General features: G+C 38.1%; 1 protein-coding gene across 4 annotated transcripts in view; it reads left to right on the forward strand.

The window, feature by feature from the left end:
- gpat2 (glycerol-3-phosphate acyltransferase 2, mitochondrial) overlaps positions 1-18,551 on the forward strand; it is a 309,817-nt gene that overhangs the window by 50,060 nt on the left and 241,206 nt on the right. For all 4 annotated transcript variants that reach the window (XR_005129900.1, XM_037536042.1, XM_037536041.1 and 1 more), the window contains exon 2: positions 6,772-6,906. The gene's annotated coding sequence lies outside the window, so the exon portion shown is untranslated. The remainder of the gene's footprint in view (positions 1-6,771; positions 6,907-18,551) is intronic.

Genomic DNA, 18,551 nt, shown 5'->3' on the forward strand with positions numbered 1-18,551 from the left:
ATTATTCAGTAACTGCATGAAATAAATGCACATTTTTATTTATTTTTTATTTTTTTGTAAAAGCCCCCCTCAAAGTAACAGAAAATGTTTTATGTTCACACACATCGCTATATGCTTAATTTACTGCTGATAGCCAGAAATCTCAGATGCTCTTTGTATTTTATAAAAGTCATTTTTAGAGTTCATCACTGAAGAGACACCATCTGTTATGATTTATAGCCCAGATTTGTGGAGAAATGGCTCGACTTTCAGTAGAAAAAAAATAGTGAGTTCAGCTTCTTTTATTATAAGGGTTTAAAATGACATCACCGTCTATTTGACTGGAAAGAAGAGTTACGGCCTCACACGACGCCCAGCTTCTAAATGTCATGAAGAATATGACGAAGTGCATTTTGGAACCACTGGTGGTCTCAAGGAGTTAAAGAGTTTAATTGTAAATTAATGTTTGAATCAAACTTTGTTCACTTTGGGAACATTAAGAACACTTTGCAGGCACTTTCTTTATTTTTTCCTAATTACATGTTCTTGCCAATACCTTCTTTTGAGAGTAAGTTTTTAAGGAGTAAAAAAACCCATTTAAAACCATTTTTGTCTGGGGTTATTCTGTTCTAGAGCACTTGTTCATGCATAATTTAGCCGTATAGTGTTTTTTTTTTTTTTGGTCGCCATTTACCTTTTACAGATTTACCACTATAATATGTACATAATATACTATTGTTATATATAATGTTATTCTTTTGGTTCTCAAAACAGCCTCAGTTCCTTTGGGCATGAACTGACCGCAGTGCTGAAAGAGTGAGAGGAGGGTGGATTTGGCTGTGATTCTGTTCTCTGTATGGGTCGTTCATCTTATCCCTCAGATTTTCGGCTGGATTGAGACCAGGGACCTGGCTCGCAAAGCCGGATTTCTTGCTTAGCCAGTCTGTAAACTTTGACGGCTGGATTTTCTTTTTCTCAGCGGTGGATCACTTTTTAATTCTAAATTCTGGGTTACAGAACTGCAGTGATTATTGCAGCGCTGCAGTGGTCGCATGCGGTGGGCACCTCAGCGCTATAATCGCACATGCTTCCTTTTTTTAATAAAGACACAGCTTTTTAGGCACTGTGTAAAAATTACGCTCATACTCTGTGAATTACCTGTGTGACAACCAATAGAAGGTAGTGTACACTTTTAAATACAAAGGTGCTTCAAGGGTTCTGTGTAGGGAAGAAGGTTCTATATAGAACCACGAACACTCAAGGAATCATTACATGATTGAAGGGTTCTTTGCATTATGAAAGGGTTCTTTCCAGCTGTGGAAAATGTGCATGAATGTGCTGTAGTTGGTTCTAAATAAAACCTTTTTGAAAAAGGGTCTATATAGTACACAAAAGGGTTCTTGTATTGTTACAGGCTTGGCACCTTAATAATAGAAGAACCCTTTTGGGTACTATATAGAACCAATTTCAGAAAGGTTCTATACAGATTAATCTACAGCACATTCTCCATCGATCTGGAGAACGATTTCCTGATGCAGAGAACCTTTTAATCATGTAAAGGTTTTTTTAATGGTTCAGGTTCTATATAGAACCATTTTCTTTACTAAAGAACCCTTGAAACACCATTTTTTTAGGAAAGAAAATAAGAGAAGAAACCAAATCTGTCAAAACGAAATGGAGGAACATTTGAGGCGAAAATGAAATTTTAACGAAACAGAGGAGTAACTAAGTTTGGAGAAACTGAAAGTTGAACAAAACGGAGAACTTAATTAAGGAGAAACCGAAATGTTGAGCAAAATGGATGAGGAACTAATTGTCGGCCCACGTTCAGGGCCGTTATGCTTCTTCTGTTTTTCATTCCAGTTTTGTATTCCGTTAGCGTTCCGGTGCAGACTGCATCCTCATTCCTGTGCTGTTGATTGTATCTCCCTTCCTTTCCAATACAAATAGCTTTTGCTGTTTATCAGTGGTGTTGTGAGAAAACAAAAGGGATGCCTATGAAACTTGCGTTCAGCTGTTGATGGATGCTTTTGGTGATAAGCTGCAGATCCATGTGTGTTGTTGATGGTTTGAATCACAGCTACTCGGCGCACAATTACAGTTTGTGAACAGTCTGAGTGACGAGTTCTAGATCACTGAGGTTAGGGTTTGTAGCAGTCCTAGCAGTTTTTGCAGAACCATTCTGAAACCCAGTGAAAAGAATCTCCCTCATTATAATTTGTGTAAGTTATGTTACTTTTGCTTCTAATCGGGCTGTTCGTTAAATCAACAGTGCTCTTACTTCGACTAACAAATTTCGTTCTCATTATAGCTTTAAGCATATTAGAGCATCTGCTAATTATAAAGCACTAATGTCTGGGATGACTCATTCTTTCTTAAATAGCTTTGCAGAAAGTTAAAGTAAGTTAAAAGTAAAGTTACTGTACTTTTACACTGCTGAATAACTACATAATGACCGTGAAAACACAGATTTATAGAGGTCCTTTGAACAAGCCAGTGTACAGTAACTGCATAGCTACAAGGAGATGACTACGCCTTTATCTTACGTTTCATGTTTGTATGAAGAAATAATTGTAATTTGTTTACTTCACTCATTTGCTGATGCATTTTGTCTGTTCCACGTTGTTCACAAACCTATTTACAAAAGCAAAATACTGTGATGCCTGTTGTGTATCATGAAAATGTTTTCAAGTATTTTGTGTAATATTTTTGCCGTATGGCCCAGCCTAAGTTACTCTCTGCTTCTGTTTTTGCTTCTTTGTGTATGGATGGCAGCCCATTTAGAGAGGGGGCTTCTGTAGATGCACAATGCAGCACAAAAACCGACAGACTTGTTGTATTAGTGTAGGTTGAGTGCTGAGAACTTCAAACAAAGTGCTATTTTTGTAACGGTCCACAAGGCTAAAAGTCTTCTCAGGCAAGAATGGCATGTTAGAGGTTTCTAATATACAGGCATAATGGACTGACATCAGTTACCTACAGTTCACTGAACCTTGGGTGTTTAGAGTAGAAACAGGCATTTCAATCAAACACACATTTCCGAGCCACTTCTGCTGGTTCGCAGGGGGAGCTGGAGCCTATCCCAGCAGTCAGTGGGTGAAATGCAGGATACGCCCTGGATGGGTCACCAGTCCATCGCAGGGCATACTGCATCTTTTTAATTATATATAATTCTGTATATTATTATTATTATTATTATTATTATTATTATTATTATTATTATTATTATTATTATTATTATTTTGTTGTGTAGTTTTTTTTTTGTACCTTTAGCATATATATATGTATAAAAGATTGTTTTATCTTATGATATAGTAAAGATATCGGAGGTCTCATGTTTTCAAATATGAGAATGTACTAAGTTAGAGAGCAGCTAATTTTCTTACCATAATTCTTGGGCTGGGCGATAAAACTATAATGGTAATTATAGCGATATAACTTTTCCTCGATAGAGTGATAAAGGTTTGAATAAATAAATGCACCACTCTCACACTTCCGCGTTCTACTGAAAGCCTTGGTGGTGTTTTCTATTGCAAGGAAAGCTACAGTACTCTGCTCTTGCCAGGACAGGGCGCACTTCTGAGTTTTTTGACATAAATAGATATGGAGCTGGAGTCTTTAGCAATGTCTGAAACATTTACACATTACCTGTCTGAGTGCAGCAACCGGTGATCTGTTCTCCTGTGACCAAGTGTGAGTGACGAGATCAGTGGCATAACTATACTGTCCTAAAGTGAACTCATCTCTTTCTGAGCTTTAGCCGTATTAAATTATGTCTGCTCCTCACAACTAAAGTGCTGTTACAGCACTCAGACAGTCAAATTTAAGTATTAATGTATTCCGATGCAACGAAAGTGAAAGAAAGAAGCGAGTTTATGCCAGTTTGTCCTGATTTAAACGAAAGTAAAGAGGAAGCTATGAGGCATTGGAGAGTGGGAGAGCCCCATCTTTCCAGGCTAGCTGTTTTTAGCAGCTGGCTAACTTGAAGCAGCGCTCCGTCACTCGCACAGCACGGAGAATTGATGATACTGTAGATCAAACACGACACACAAGCACTGCTTTCAGTTTAAACAAACCTAAAATGAGGACATTGTTTGTCTGGTGTTGATATATTGCCCCCCCCCCCCCTTAAACTACTATGATGGAATGGAGAAATCCAGATGTCTGCTAGCTGGTGTCTGAATACTGTGATGTGCTCTGATATGGACGTGTTGGGTCTGATGGCAGTAACAGTGTGATCCATCTCTGACCTACTGACACCCTAATGTTTGCTGTTCGTACTGTCGACGTTGTTGAGAAGCTAAACAGTTTAGCACTGTTGTTGGCCTCTTGTTTAGCATTTGTAACGGGGTAGCCGAGTGCTCATCGCCAGACAGCTAAAAAAATAATAGTTTTCCTTCTTAAATTATGACTATTACAAAAACTGCGGCTGTGCTTTTCCAGCTCACCAGACACTTTCTCCCACTGTCCCATGACAGATTTGTGAAATGTCCCACTGTTTGGTGAGTGTGTTCCACTGATGTTCCAACCATAAATGATGGTTTAAAACAGCAATTAGCCACCCAGGAGCAAAAATCAGCCTTCAAAATCGAGAGAAATAATGATTTGACATTTATCTCAGTATGTATCGATATCAAGCCATATGAATTGTGTTTGTTGTGATATTATATTTTGATCATGTCGCACAGCTGTACTTTCATGACAAAGTTTACAGGTTCTTTATTATTGGTCTTATGATACATGCAGTTGTTCAGTATTGTGAAGGTACTTACCAATCAAAAATATCATGATGAAATATATCACAATAACAAGAAAAAAATCATTGTATTGCCAGTCTTTATGAATATGTCCTCCCTGTGTACAGATGTATATATGTGAAAAGAAAAGAAAAAAAAAAAATTATATATACACGAAATAGGCCTAGTCCACAGAAAAGCTGGCATAAAACCTGAAATACAGCTAAAGAATACTTTTACTGTGTGTGTGTGTGTGTGTGTGTGTGTGTGTGTGTGTGCGTGTGTGTGTGTGTGGTCTTCAGGGGCAGTGCAAAGTAGTCTGTGTGAAGAAGAGATTTAATATGACAGAAACCCAGCACTGACAACATACACAACACATTAATTAATTCAAATATATAAAACTGCCAATCAGGATTCAGTTAATCTCATTAGGTGTGTTTGAGGAGTGAGAGAGCAGCGTAGACTCGATTTAGAGGTGAAATACAATACCAGAGCAGTGAGTATTTAAGTCGGGCAAATTGTTTCTGTTGGTGTTTTCAAAGATAAAGCTTGACTTCCTGCACTAGTTTTTGAGCAGATGTTCCCCGAGTTGACCAAGATCAAGAAAAGAAGCAAGCTAACATAAATGTTAGTAGCTTCAATTTCCAAGTGATTCTTCCACTCAGTTCCATAAACCATATCGAGATGTTATGAAGGTGAAGATTAGATTTAAAGCCAAAAAAGTGTCTGTGTCTCAGATTTCATAAAATTTACGGCCGTCACAATTTTTCAATCAAAATAATATTGACTAATGGTGACCTTTATCTCTGGTACTTTGCATGATGATGATGCATATTTCAGTTCTCCTTCTGGTCTCAATTACAGTAAGAAACAAAACCTGAGGGACTCATTTAAATGCCTTTTTGCTGCACAGTGTCAAAAGGATGCCTTTTTAGTTTAGTGAAGGCTTCCTAGTTTATGTTTATTTCTAAAGGGCTAATTATGCGTTACTATTATTTTAGTTTATTTTTATTGTTTCACCTTTTTTTTTAAACAGATTTTTTGATTTATTGCCAAAATATTCAGTTGGTTACTCAATTACTGCCTCAATAATAATAGTGCTGTATTTTCTCCATACAGCAGACTGTCCTTCATATTGTCTGCTGCTGTTTCAAGGCACTTTTTTCCAATACTGATACTGAAAACTTGAGCCCCAGCAGATACAGATACTGATATATTTTTTCCAAGTACTGAGCTTTAAAATGAGCTAATTTAAATAGAAGTTGTGGTTTTTGGCTTTTTTTACACTGAGATTTTTTTTTTTTGATTCTTTGAATCTTTTGATGATATTAAGCACCATGCAGGGTGAAATCCTGAAATTCCTTCCTAACATTGTTCTTAAATATTGGACTGTTTCTGAGTCTTGACCCATCCTTGCTCATAAAGGATTAGGCCTTTCCTGGATGCTCCTTTTACGTCGATGTATAATTATATCACTTCTTTAAATGTTGTTCTAAATATTTTTATGATGCTCTTAGACCCAAATAGTCCCTGTCCCAGCTTTTTCGGAACATGTTGCAAGCATTAGTTTCAGAATGAGTGTATATTTACAAAAAAAAAAACCCTTATGTTGATGCAATAAAATGGCACATATCTTGTTGAACTGCTTTTGTTTGAATGCAGGTCAAGGTAGATTTACAAATCACTCGCTTCTGTTTTTATTTGCATTTTACAAACTTTCCCAACTATTTTGTAATTTTTAATAATAGGTGGAATTGGCTACAGCTAAATCAGAGGACAGATATTGGGTAGAATATGTATAAAAGCCACAGTAAGCTACAAGTAATTCTGATATTTTAGACTAGAATTGTTATAGAATTTGCCCCCCCCCCCCCAACCCCCACCCCTTTTTTTTTAATCCAAACATCCACACCAGGATTTTGTTCTGATGTTAGCCTGGTACATTGCTGGGTATCAGTTAAGTTGTATCTCTAGTTTGCAAACTGTACCACTTCAGCAAAAAAGCCCAGAAATCCATTCCATTTTTTCTCTTTTCTGTTTGTTTCTATCACAACAGGTATCTGTTGCTTGGCTTTTCATCTGGTCCAGTGTGGAGCAGATGCTTCTTTTCTCAAAGGGCAGAGGAAGTTCCATACAGCCCCATCACCACCTGTGACGCATCAATCATCCACACAAAGCTCTGTCGGCAAAGGTAATGGCCAAGCTTGAACAATCAATCTTCTAACTTTTAGCCAGAGCTTCCACTTACTCACTCACACTCACTCTAGGGCTGTTATATATGCTGTTTGTTTCCTCTCGAGGATTTTCTTCTGGCTTCACTTTAAAATTCTCCAAAGCACATAGACGTGCCTGATGCAGCGGGGAGCAGTGTCCGACACGGCTGTTAGAGAAGTAACTGTCTGAGGTCAATAGCTTTAGCCATTTGAGGCTCATGTGCATTTGCACTATGAAGTCTAGGCTTATTGCAGTCACTATAATATTTGCATATTGAACTACATTTACATTCCATTTACATTCTGTATTGAGAGGTTTGACACTGTAAGGCTTTTTCATTTGTTTCAATGACAAGAAAGGACAAACCGGGGCAAAAAAAATTTGCAAATATTGTAAAAATCTAAGGGCTTTTTCTTTCTGTAACAATAACTTTTCAGCAAATCGTAAAATACACTGCTCAAAAAAATAAAGGGAACATTTAAACAACACAATATAACTCCAAGTAAATCAAACTTCTGTGAAATCAAACTGTCCACTTAGGAAGCAACACTGACAATCAATTTCACAGCTGTTGTGCAAATGGAACAGACAACAGGTGGAAATTATTGCCGATTAGCAAGACACACTCAATAAAGGAGTGGTTCTGCAGGTGTGGACCACAGACCACTTCTCAGTACCTTTCTGCTTTCTGGCTGATGTTTTGGTCACTTTTGAATGTTGGTGGTGCTTTCACTCTCGTGGTAGCATGAGACGGAATCTACAACCCACACAAGTGGCTCAGGTAGTGCAGCTCATCCAGGAGATGTGAAGGAGGCTGTAGGAGGGCAACAACCCAGCAGCAGGACCGCTACCTCCGCCTTTGTGCAAGGAGGAACAGGAGGAGCTGCCAGAGCCCCGCAAAATGACCTCCAGCAGGCCACAAATGTGCATGTGTCTGCACAAACGGTTAGAAACCGACTCCATGAGGATGGTATGAGGGCCTGACGTCCACAGATGGGGGTTGTGCTCACAGCCCAACACCGTGCAGGACGCTTGGGATTTGCCAGAGAACACCAGGCTTGGCAAATTCTCCACTGGCGCCCTGTGATCTTCACAGATGAAAGCAGGTTCACACTGAGCACATGTGACAGACGTGACAGAGTCTGGAGACGCCGTGGAGAGCGATCTGCTTCCTGCAACATCCTTCAGCATGACCGGTTTGGCAGTGGGTCAGTAATGGTGTGGGGTGGCATTTCTTTGGAGGGCCGCACAGCCCTCCATGTGCTAGCCAGAGGTAGCCTGACTGCCATTAGGTACCGAGATGAGATCCTCAGACCCCTTGTGAGACCATATGCTGGTGCGGTTGGCCCTGGGTTCCTCCTAATGCAGGACAATGCTAGACCTCATGTGGCTGGAGTGTGTCAGCAGTTCCTGCAAGATGAAACATTGATGATTTTTGTGTGATTTTGTTGTCAGCACATTCAACTTTGTACAGAACAAAGTATTCAGTGAGTATATGTAATTCATTCAGATCTAGGATGTGTTATTTGAGTGTTCCCTTTATTTTTTTGAGCAGTGTATATACTTTTCTATGTATAAACACACATGCAACTGAAAGTTCAGAATCCAAAATTTCAATGGAAGTTCTCCGCTTGTTTCGAGCTCTGAGAGAGAACCCTTTATGAATGACAATAACTGCGGCTTGTAGGGGTTAAATATCACATTTCACTCACAGTAAATTTATGACACTTTTGAAATGAAGTGATCTGTGTGTGAGAAACTCTGGAAAGCAGAATGGCCCTCCATCCATTTATAACAGCAGCCAAGGGAAGCAGACATGCATTCCAAAGCAGAGGCTCAGAGAGAAAAGGACATAAATTGGCCCTTGTAGAAAGATAAAGTTGACGAGTGTTGACAAGTGTTCTCAAATATAGTTACACTGTAAATGTGTTCTAGCTTCACTGTACATTTTAGCTTATTTATTCTCCTACAGGGGACAGAAGACAAGCATGGGTACATTGAGCTTCTCTTCTAAAATAACCACACATAAAATATTAAAAATATGCAGTTAGAGGTGTAATTTTCATATGTGATAAAAAGGAAAAGCCCAAATAATGATGGAACAACTAATTGTGTAATAATTATAACTGATTTTGCTTTTGCTCTCTGCAGGTAATCAGTAAAGGTCACTGATATTTTAGTTTGGACTTTAAGCATTTAGCGTAACACTGCTCATCAAAAGAGCCAGCGAGTTGAGACATTATGGAGACTGTCCACATAATTTGAGGTGATATTTTTCCCACAGCATGTGCTTTGACTGATGGTAGTGGTTAACACTTGGATTAATCATCCAATCACAGTTATTTGAGATGATCACAATTACTGAAGCTGGGTGGTGTCATTTTCCACCTGCATTCACTGAGACACATAATAGGACAAAGAAGTTATAACTTCGATAAAGATATTTATTTGTAAGGTTATTTATTTATAAGGATCGATTCTGAGTTCAAAACATATATATAAATTGTAATTTTGTATATCTTTAGCTTTTTACTGTTTCAATAAATGCATTTAGTTTAAATGGATCATAACATAACGTTTGTCAGTATTTAAGGTTTGCATGCTTTGTTGTTTTTAAAGGTTTTACATTTGAGATTTTGCTATATGATAAATGTATTCTATTTTCTATGTAAAGACATAGTGGTGTAATGGGGTCCTGAGCAGAGAATGAAGTTACTCCCCCTTTGTGTGTGTTTGCAATCAGAGCTTCTCTGTTTTTTGTTTTCATAGCCGGACCGATGCATGTTAGTCCCGCACTTAATGTTGGCCCTCCCTATGTTTTGTTGCCCTCCCCATAAGACAGACAGTGACCGCCCATACAGCATTGTGTATGCAAGATAACAGAGTGCTGTAGAAAACGTTCAAGTTAAAGCAACGTTCCAAATATTTCTCCACTGAATACTCCTTGAAGTTAACATGGCTAAAGTTGGCTTTCTATTCGCGTTTTCCGGTCCCACTTTAAATCGTGCAGTAGTTCCATTCAGTGCCTGAGGTGCCTGAATGTAACTCCCACGCCATTTAAGGTGGAACGGGAAAATTAGAACAACTGGTGAATAAGAAACTGACTTCAGCGTCATCGAGAGAGTTGAACAGCATGAAAAGGAATAGGAGGTTTCTCTGTTTTTGCTTGACAGGTTGGCAACATTACCATATTTTTGCTGTTTCACAGAATCTGTTTCACAGTATTATTGTCCCATTCCCTAACGTTTGTAATAGCAACTGGTTAACTTCACACCAGCAATTGTAGCAATTATTTACTTTGTGTGTGGTTGTTAACTCTAACGGTATATCATGGTATTTATTTTTATTTATTTAAAGTGACCCTTATTAGTCCCACAGTGGGGAAATTTTACCTCTGCAATCTAACCCGTCCATGCAGTGAAACACCACATACACACTAGGGGCAGTGAGCACACATCCCTGGAGTGGTAGGCAACCCTACCCACAGCACCCAGGGAGCTAGGTGCCTTGCCAAAAAGCACTTCAGTCACAGACTGTCGGCTCAGAGGTTCAAACCGGCGACTTCCCGATTGCAAGGCTGTTTCCTAACCTCCAGCCCACGACTGCCCCACAGTTTACGAAGGCAATCCATTTTGCTAGCCCAGCTGCATTCACCTCCGCAATGGGTGGAGCTTCTGAGGGAGCGCTGAAGCGAGGGGTGTATTTGTTTTGCTATTGACTGCAAATATCAACACTCGTTCTCCAGAATAATATGCTACGCCTTCTTTTTTACTGTGAGACCTCCATTTAGACATAATTTGGTAGAATGGCCCATGACTTCTAACATGTTTAGGGAGCAACTCGAGTAGTTTGTTTGTTGCTAATGTTTTTAGCATATATGCTAGCAGAATGACTTCACAAAATGTCTTGCCTACATTTTCACTCTTAAGAGCAAAAGTAGTTTTGGTTCTGTGGTTCTTTCTATCTGTAGATTTGCTTCAATGGATACAACTAGGAAGTTAGGTTTCTACTTTAATAGTTTCATACGATGAATGAAAAAGGACAAACTGTTCATCACGTATATTAATATGACCATGAATTGTCAGATTCATGGCTGTGCCAGCCCTAGGGCTGTGCAGTGGCATACTAATGAAGAACTGTTAAGAAATGAAAAACTATAAAGAAATATTAAATAGACTATTGTTTTGTCTTTAATGGCCACAGTTGTCGTTCTGAGTCCATTAACAGCAGCCTTCACAGCGGCATGGAGTTTGTTTCTTTTCCCAAGCTGGTGGTATTTCTCTTTTGGGAAATTAATGAATTTGTCCTCTAAATGAAAGTGGGCTTGCAGAATAATGAAGAATTGGTTCTTTAATTGCGGTACGGTGTGTTAAGGAAGTCTTGCCTTCATTTCTTTCGTTTGAATATAGAAATGCTTCTTTTTTTCTTTTTAAGGTAGAGGAACACAGTGGAGACATAGTGGTGAATAAATAAGTTAGCATGCTATAAAAATGGATGAAAATATATTCCATACCTGCACCTGTTAAAAAATGAATTGTATTGACGTTTTTACAGACTCACAACATGGTTTCAAGATATATGGGGGCGTGTTTGGGTGAAGAGAGGCTTACAGGGGAAGATAATTATTGATGCACATCAGTGCTTCATTTCGTGGCCAGTGTCTTGGCGAATAGTGCAGAATGAGCACTAAAGCAGTTTATGTCTTTTGATCCTGTAAAACTGGAGCAGCGGTGGGTCCTGGCCGAGGAACAGAAACAGGATCAAAAGAGGAAGGAAACGTGGAGTCAGTGTCAGGCCTGCTCACGCTCACGTCTGCTGATGACCAAATCAATAGGCGGATGATTAATAACACCACGGCTCGCGTGTATCTTAAAGCTGTTTTCTTTTTTTTCCCTTTTTTTTTTAAAGCTTTTTCTTTTTTTTTCTTCCCCTCACTTTACCCTCTGGCCCTGTTTCTTCCATGCCCTTTGATGTGTAATCAGCGGAGAGAGGGAGAGAGGGAGCTTGTCTGTGTAAAGCCTGAACTAGGACTGCATGATATGGGATGTTATGATAAATTAGTGTTAATTGTTTTGGACAAATAAACAGAAATCTAACAAACGTCTTTTTTAAGCAAGTAGCAAAAAATCCTTAATTACAATTTAAATCATTATTAATATGCAAAATAAAAAAGAATGAAATACTAATTCATAATCTTCAAATACATCATTAAGAACAGCCCATTTTGGTAGGCAAGCTGTGACTCTGATGGAGCTCTTCTCATCACCGTTCCTGCAACTGCAACCCTGTAGATCAGAGGTCACTAATAGTCGGACCGCGGTCCGAGTCCGTACCCAGATGCTGTCCTATGCGGACCTGGACATATAACTGATGAACTAAGGAGAATGATTGATTTAATTTCGACTGGGTGGTCCTATTTTAATCGGCGGAACTTTTCTAACATTTACGGTACCACCTTAACAGCCCAGGAGACTCGCAGACCAATCACATGCGTTATAAAAATCACACGTGATGCTGCTCAGCCGATCAGACCTGTGCATTACGTTGAGCGCTGAGACTCGAGTGAGTGGCTCACGCACAGCAAAGGGACAAGGCGAGGCATAGCAGGTGAAGAAGAAAGTGAGCCAGATTATTTTACATGGTGTGCTCTAAAAAGAGAAAACTGACAATATTGTTGAAATATTACTGTACTTTATTAGATTTAATTCTACTTTATTTGATTCAACATTCAGTTGTTGTTTACATAAGATGTTGATATACCTACTACTTCAGTAAACAGTATCTGGCACTGAATCACAAGTTAAACATTGAGGTTCTGGACCTTTGCTTGAGGAAATTTTCTTTAACTGAACCTTATTGAACTTTAATTAAAAACATCTGGTGTAGATGAAATGAAGACCAAGCAAAATAGACCAGAATGACCACAGAAACATAGGAAATATATACGTTAACAAGCTTGATTGGTGGGCTGGGTCTGTAATCTGTATCTCCAATGTATGACATTTTACACAAGCTAGTAAAAATGACTACCAGAACCAATTGCATTCTTAAATAATAAACTTAAAACATAATTTATTAAACTTAAATTATATGCAGAACGAAAAAGAAGGTAATGAATAAGAAACTGACCTCTTAAAATTTACCTCAATAAATGGAACCCTAATCAGATGATAAACTGGTGCTTGGATATTTTTAGTGAGCGGCACAGGAAAGCTATAATCAGCCACGCTAGCTGCAAGACTGTTGAATGTGTCTCGCTGGCTGATCTATCTCTGCATCCCAAACCACACACTTACTTTACCTCACACACAGTACTTTACCTACTACCACTTCCAGTGGTACTGCTCTGTTTTTACAGACTATTTAGTGTGCTAGTACTCGGTTTGGGAAGCAGCAGAAGTAACACCACAGGAAATCTCTGCCTCATCACTGCAGCAACAAATCAAATAAAATTAAGGCAGTACACTCAAATGAATTGGTTAATTTGCTTTAAAAATGACTTGCTGGATCGGTTAAGACTTTATTATGTCATAACAAACCATCACTTTAGAGTAATAGTTTAACAACCTGGGGGAAAAAAAAGATGACTTTGTAGTTAACTAACCAAAACTATTATCAGTATCATCTATGATACCAATAAGAACACAAAAATAACAGTACTAATAGTTTGTGCATGTGGCAATCCAGTACAAAGGTAAATGTGTTTACTTTTACATGCACGTTGTTGTAAACAAATGCTGCAACTATTCCATGTTCCATTGAAAGACATATTACACTGTGCGTTTGTTTTATACTGCTGACACCTATCAAAAAAAAATACAAAACAAAGCTAGTGCAGAAGCATCTCATACGCTGCAATAATAGAGTTGAAAATGTTATTTTAGAAGAATAAACACACTACAGTCAAATCATTCTACTTTCCTAAAAAAAAAAAAACAAAAAAAAAAACAAGACATTCCTTATTTTTTACACTTTGCTCTTTCCAGTGGTTGTAATTTTAACACTATTAAATTTAGCTAGTAGTAGGAGCAGCACTGCTCGACCTCTAACTCTGCATATTAGCGCAGCTATTGGTTCACGATCCACTGAATACTATTGATTTATTAGCCCCTTATTGAAATATCTGCATGAATAAAATATAATATGCAAATGATTTGTAAATGAGGTACTGGTAGGCAGGCAGGTTTGCAGTCGGTCTACAAACATACAGATGTTTTTTCAATATGCTTAAAAAGCTCTTCTGCAAGTTTGTTCTAGCTAGGCTGGTGCTTGATTTCACGCACCGAGGTGGATTAATTCCACTTGTTTCTACATTGTGTGAGTGTTCATAGGTAATTAAAGGCGGTCAAACCTGCGCTCTTTGTGTTTTAATGCAGTGTAGATGAATAAGTATCACTAATGCAAAGGCACTGCTTTCATTAAAGCATTTAAAGTTATTTTGCTGCTAATGGTGGAGAATTTGTAGAGTGTAAAACAGTCAGGATTCCCTGAACAGCCTTTCTATTCTTGTTTGCAGTCAGTCTACAAACATGTATAAATGTAGTTTTATTTTTTTCATACAAGCCTACAAAAACAAATATATGTTGTAATGGTAGCCACTGTGAGATCTTATATTTTACCATACAACCTATTTTACACAGAGTGAGAGAGTGAGTTGTTGTCATTTTTGCTCCGCGTGTGAAAAAACAGGGTTTAGGTTTCGCTCAGGGAAGCTTTTCTGATGCTCTGTTCCCACCAGTCCATTCATGTCACTTTGTAAGGGGGAGCGAGGAGGCGGACGCATATGCTGAGATAAGCGAGATTTATTACAGGCAAATCCAGGGTCGTGGTCAATACAGTCCAGGGTCAATGAGCCGACACGTACACATTTAGGGTATGACATTACAAAGACTTGAATCAACACAAACAAAGACCAGGTACAGAGATACAAGGATTCAAAGACTGGCAAACGCAAGGGGCAAACACAGGGCTTAAATACACGTAACAATGAGGGACAGGTGAAAACAATCAGGGGCGGAGTTACAAAACCAAAACACGAGCACATGGACAGGACTGGGAGGAGCCAACCGTGACACACTTTGGTGCTGGTAATTTAATCTGTTGGTCATCAGTTCCTTTAATGATGTGTTTATTGCAGAACCTCGCTGTGATAATGATCAATGCTATTTAACATGCAGCCCAAATCTAAAATACAGAGAAGTGTTGTCAGGTTTAGCATATGCTACATTTGGTCATTTATCTGGAGTCTGATCTGCTTTATTTGTATTCACTGCCAGTCAAAAGTTTGGAATTTTCTTGTCAGTTGTTACTATTTACTTCCCAATTTAGTCATTGCGAATTCCACCAGCTAGGTCCGTGTGCCCTAATCATGTGAGATTACTGGGCTTGGAGGCTGAAAGCTATTATTTGTCTCCTCTGAGATTTGTGAAACACCTCTGAATCTATTAAAACTGCCGATTGTTAAAACTGATTATTAAAACTGATTGTTAACACAGTCTCGTTGGACGGTTCAGTGTGCTTAGAGGAGAACAGTAGCTGCTAATTCAGTTAAATCATCATCTAACAGATGCCCACATTTTATTAATATCCACAATATGCTCAGAAAAACATAAACATACTGTTAAATAACAATTAGGAATAATAAATATTGCCATATTGCCCACTCCCAACAAGATGTTTTTAAATGATAAATAATATACTGTAATTATCTATTTTTAAATGTAATTTTTTTTTTTTTTGTTGTCTACCCTGAGATTTTTGAAATGTGAAGCTTTCTAGATATTAATTTTGGTGGTAGATTTGTGGTTCCTGAAGGAAGTACAGTACGAGAGAGAGGGAGAGGGAGAGAGAGAGATGGAGAAACAAGAGTAGAGATGGAAATATAACATGATTCAGGAATGAATACTTTAAATTCAATAAAAGTTCAGTGATGAATGATAATATTGAGTTCAGCTGCTTTAAAACAAAAAATGCAGTACTGTTAAAATATATAGATATCGATTGTATATAAATATATATAATATATAGATATGAAGTGTTAGTACATAGATATAGATATCCAAAATGTTTAACACCACATTAAAGCTGGAATAAAAAGTGAAGAGGTAGAAATATGAAAGGAAAGCAGAAATAGAGTACTAAATTATGAAATAGAGAAGTGATGGGGTTCAAAGCCACTAAAACGTTTTTGAGTTGTAGAATTCTTCTGTTTTACAGCTTTTTAAAATAATTATATAATAATCTACAGCTCCGTTCATCATTCTAGACAATCTAACGCTTTTTTTTTATTTTTACGGCTTCCTCATGAAATCATTAAAATCATTAAAAGACATGAAGTTGCACAGCACCAGTACTGTATTTATTATCAGATTGGTTATGTATTATTTAAAACAGCGATTCCAGATCTTTAAACAGTGCAGCACGCTGTGCAGTTTAAGGGCTGTCTCTTAGTTCTGCACAGTTTCCTTTAGATTATACTGAGTAGTGCTCGCATCTTTGGTGCCACGTTTCTTGAGCGTGTCTTGGTGTAAAGGACTGGCCTCGAGGCTTGCAGTCAAGTACGTGTGTGGCTCACGTGCTTTATATCATGTGAGCGTGTGCGTCAGCCTGCACGTACAAACACAACAGTTTGGTTTAATCAGCCTCTATTTTAAGACACTCACTTAACTAATCACAAAGATATCCTGAAATGGAGAGGTGCAAATGCTATTTCCAAAACAGGAGGACTTCCCTGCTGCTTTTTCAGCTGCACACAAGCTACTACAATACACAGTTGTATGGAAAGGTTTGGGAGCCCCGGTCATGTTCCATATTTTGTTGATTTTTTGAAGTGAAAATAATTGAACACATCCTCTACAGGGAACACGTTTCTGCACATTTTAATACACAGTTAGTGTTTTTAGTTGCTCAGTTTAACATATTGGAGGAAAAAACATGAAGTGTGGTCTTATCTTATAAGGCTGATCTTATATTTTCTGTTCTTTGTGAGAGGATGGATTAACTTATTTTCGCACAGCAAATCAACAAAATGCATCATTTAACCAGGGGGTGTTCAAACTTTGGCATACGACTGTATGCTATTCTGCATGTCCAGACGTATCCAGGCACCCCTTCTTATTAGTGTGGTCAGCTGATTAATGTCCACTCATTGCTGACGCAAGTGGCTCATTCTCACAAAACCACCGCAAACCTGGTCCTTGTGTATCATAAGCATCACTCATTCAAAAAAAATTGTGAAGCAATTTTTTTAACATATATTTTGACAATTTTATATATATTTTGACAATATTTATGTATATTTGACATTTTTAACCCAACTCCCATTTCTTGGGTGTGGCCAAATGTGTTTCTAATTACTGGTATTTATGATTTGTTCACTTTTTAAATTACAAAACATTTTTAACTGTTGAGTCTGCAAGGATGTGAACCAGAAAAACAAAATGTTGTTGGCAATGTGGCATTGAGCTTGCTTTGTTTTTTCTTGAGATGGACCCTAAGAAAAAGTCTAATCAGTTTAAAATCATCCAGATCTTTTTAAAATTGTTCAGTCAGGCGTCCTTGTGTGTATATTAAAAAAAGAGAAGTGTCATTTTTCAAAGTAGGGTCCCAGTATTTGTCAGGTTTATGAGAGTAACTCAGGGTTCAGTTGTGCACATAGCTTGTATAATTTTGTACAAAGAAAAGTATTGGCCAATAGAGTGGGACTCTCTGAAGCAGCTGCATATGAGAAGGTCACCATGCCCAATACCATGTGTCTGCTAGAGGGGTATAAAGCGGAACTGTGGAGTGATTTGAGTTGGAGTGTTCAGAACAAATTACCTGACCTTGCTGATGCTCTTGTGGCTGAATGCAATCAAATCCAACATTTTTTGCATTTGCATAAACTTTCTACAGCACTCGCTGAATATATAAAGAAAGAGTGCAGCTACTCTGAAGGCTAAAAGCACCTCAGCTCAATATGTCATATTACTCATTATGTACATATATTGACAGCTGCTTTCATTCATTACAGCATATTCATGCACAGGTTTGTTTACTTCAGCGCAACAAACATCTCTCAAACAATAAAGAGCAGCAAACATCACTAGCCAGGCTCATGGCTCTCAGGCCCAGGTCCCCTGTAGCTGCCTCGCAATCTTTGACGTAAACACAGCACTCGAAAGTGGAGAGCGCTCTTGGGTTTATGCTGCCTGAGTGTGGGCTTGCATAACATATAGCCTGCTGGAATTCCACCAACATGTATGGGAGGTTTCCAGATTGGAAGCATAGTCTCATAACAAATTAGAATAGCACTGGTGGTAACTGTTGTAAAAAGGAGATTAATTTACTTGTATTTAATATACTCGAATACTGTTTGAGTCTGTATAGAACAGGGGTCTATAATTAAAATTCAGTAAGAGAAAATTTCCTCAAACAAAGGTTCATAATGTCTATCTTGCATCATGATTCAGTGCCATATACTGTTTACTGAAGTAGCCTCTAGCAGGTATGTCAACATCTTATACAGTCAACAACTGAATATCAGGTCAAATAAAGTACAATTGAGTAATATTTCAGTAATATTTGTCAATTTTCTCTTTTTAGAGCACGACATGTGGAATAACTTCCCTCTGACTCACTTTC

The sequence above is a fragment of the Pygocentrus nattereri genome, chromosome 29, assembly GCF_015220715.1.
Source record: "Pygocentrus nattereri isolate fPygNat1 chromosome 29, fPygNat1.pri, whole genome shotgun sequence".
Classification (NCBI taxonomy): Eukaryota; Metazoa; Chordata; class Actinopteri; order Characiformes; family Serrasalmidae; genus Pygocentrus; species Pygocentrus nattereri.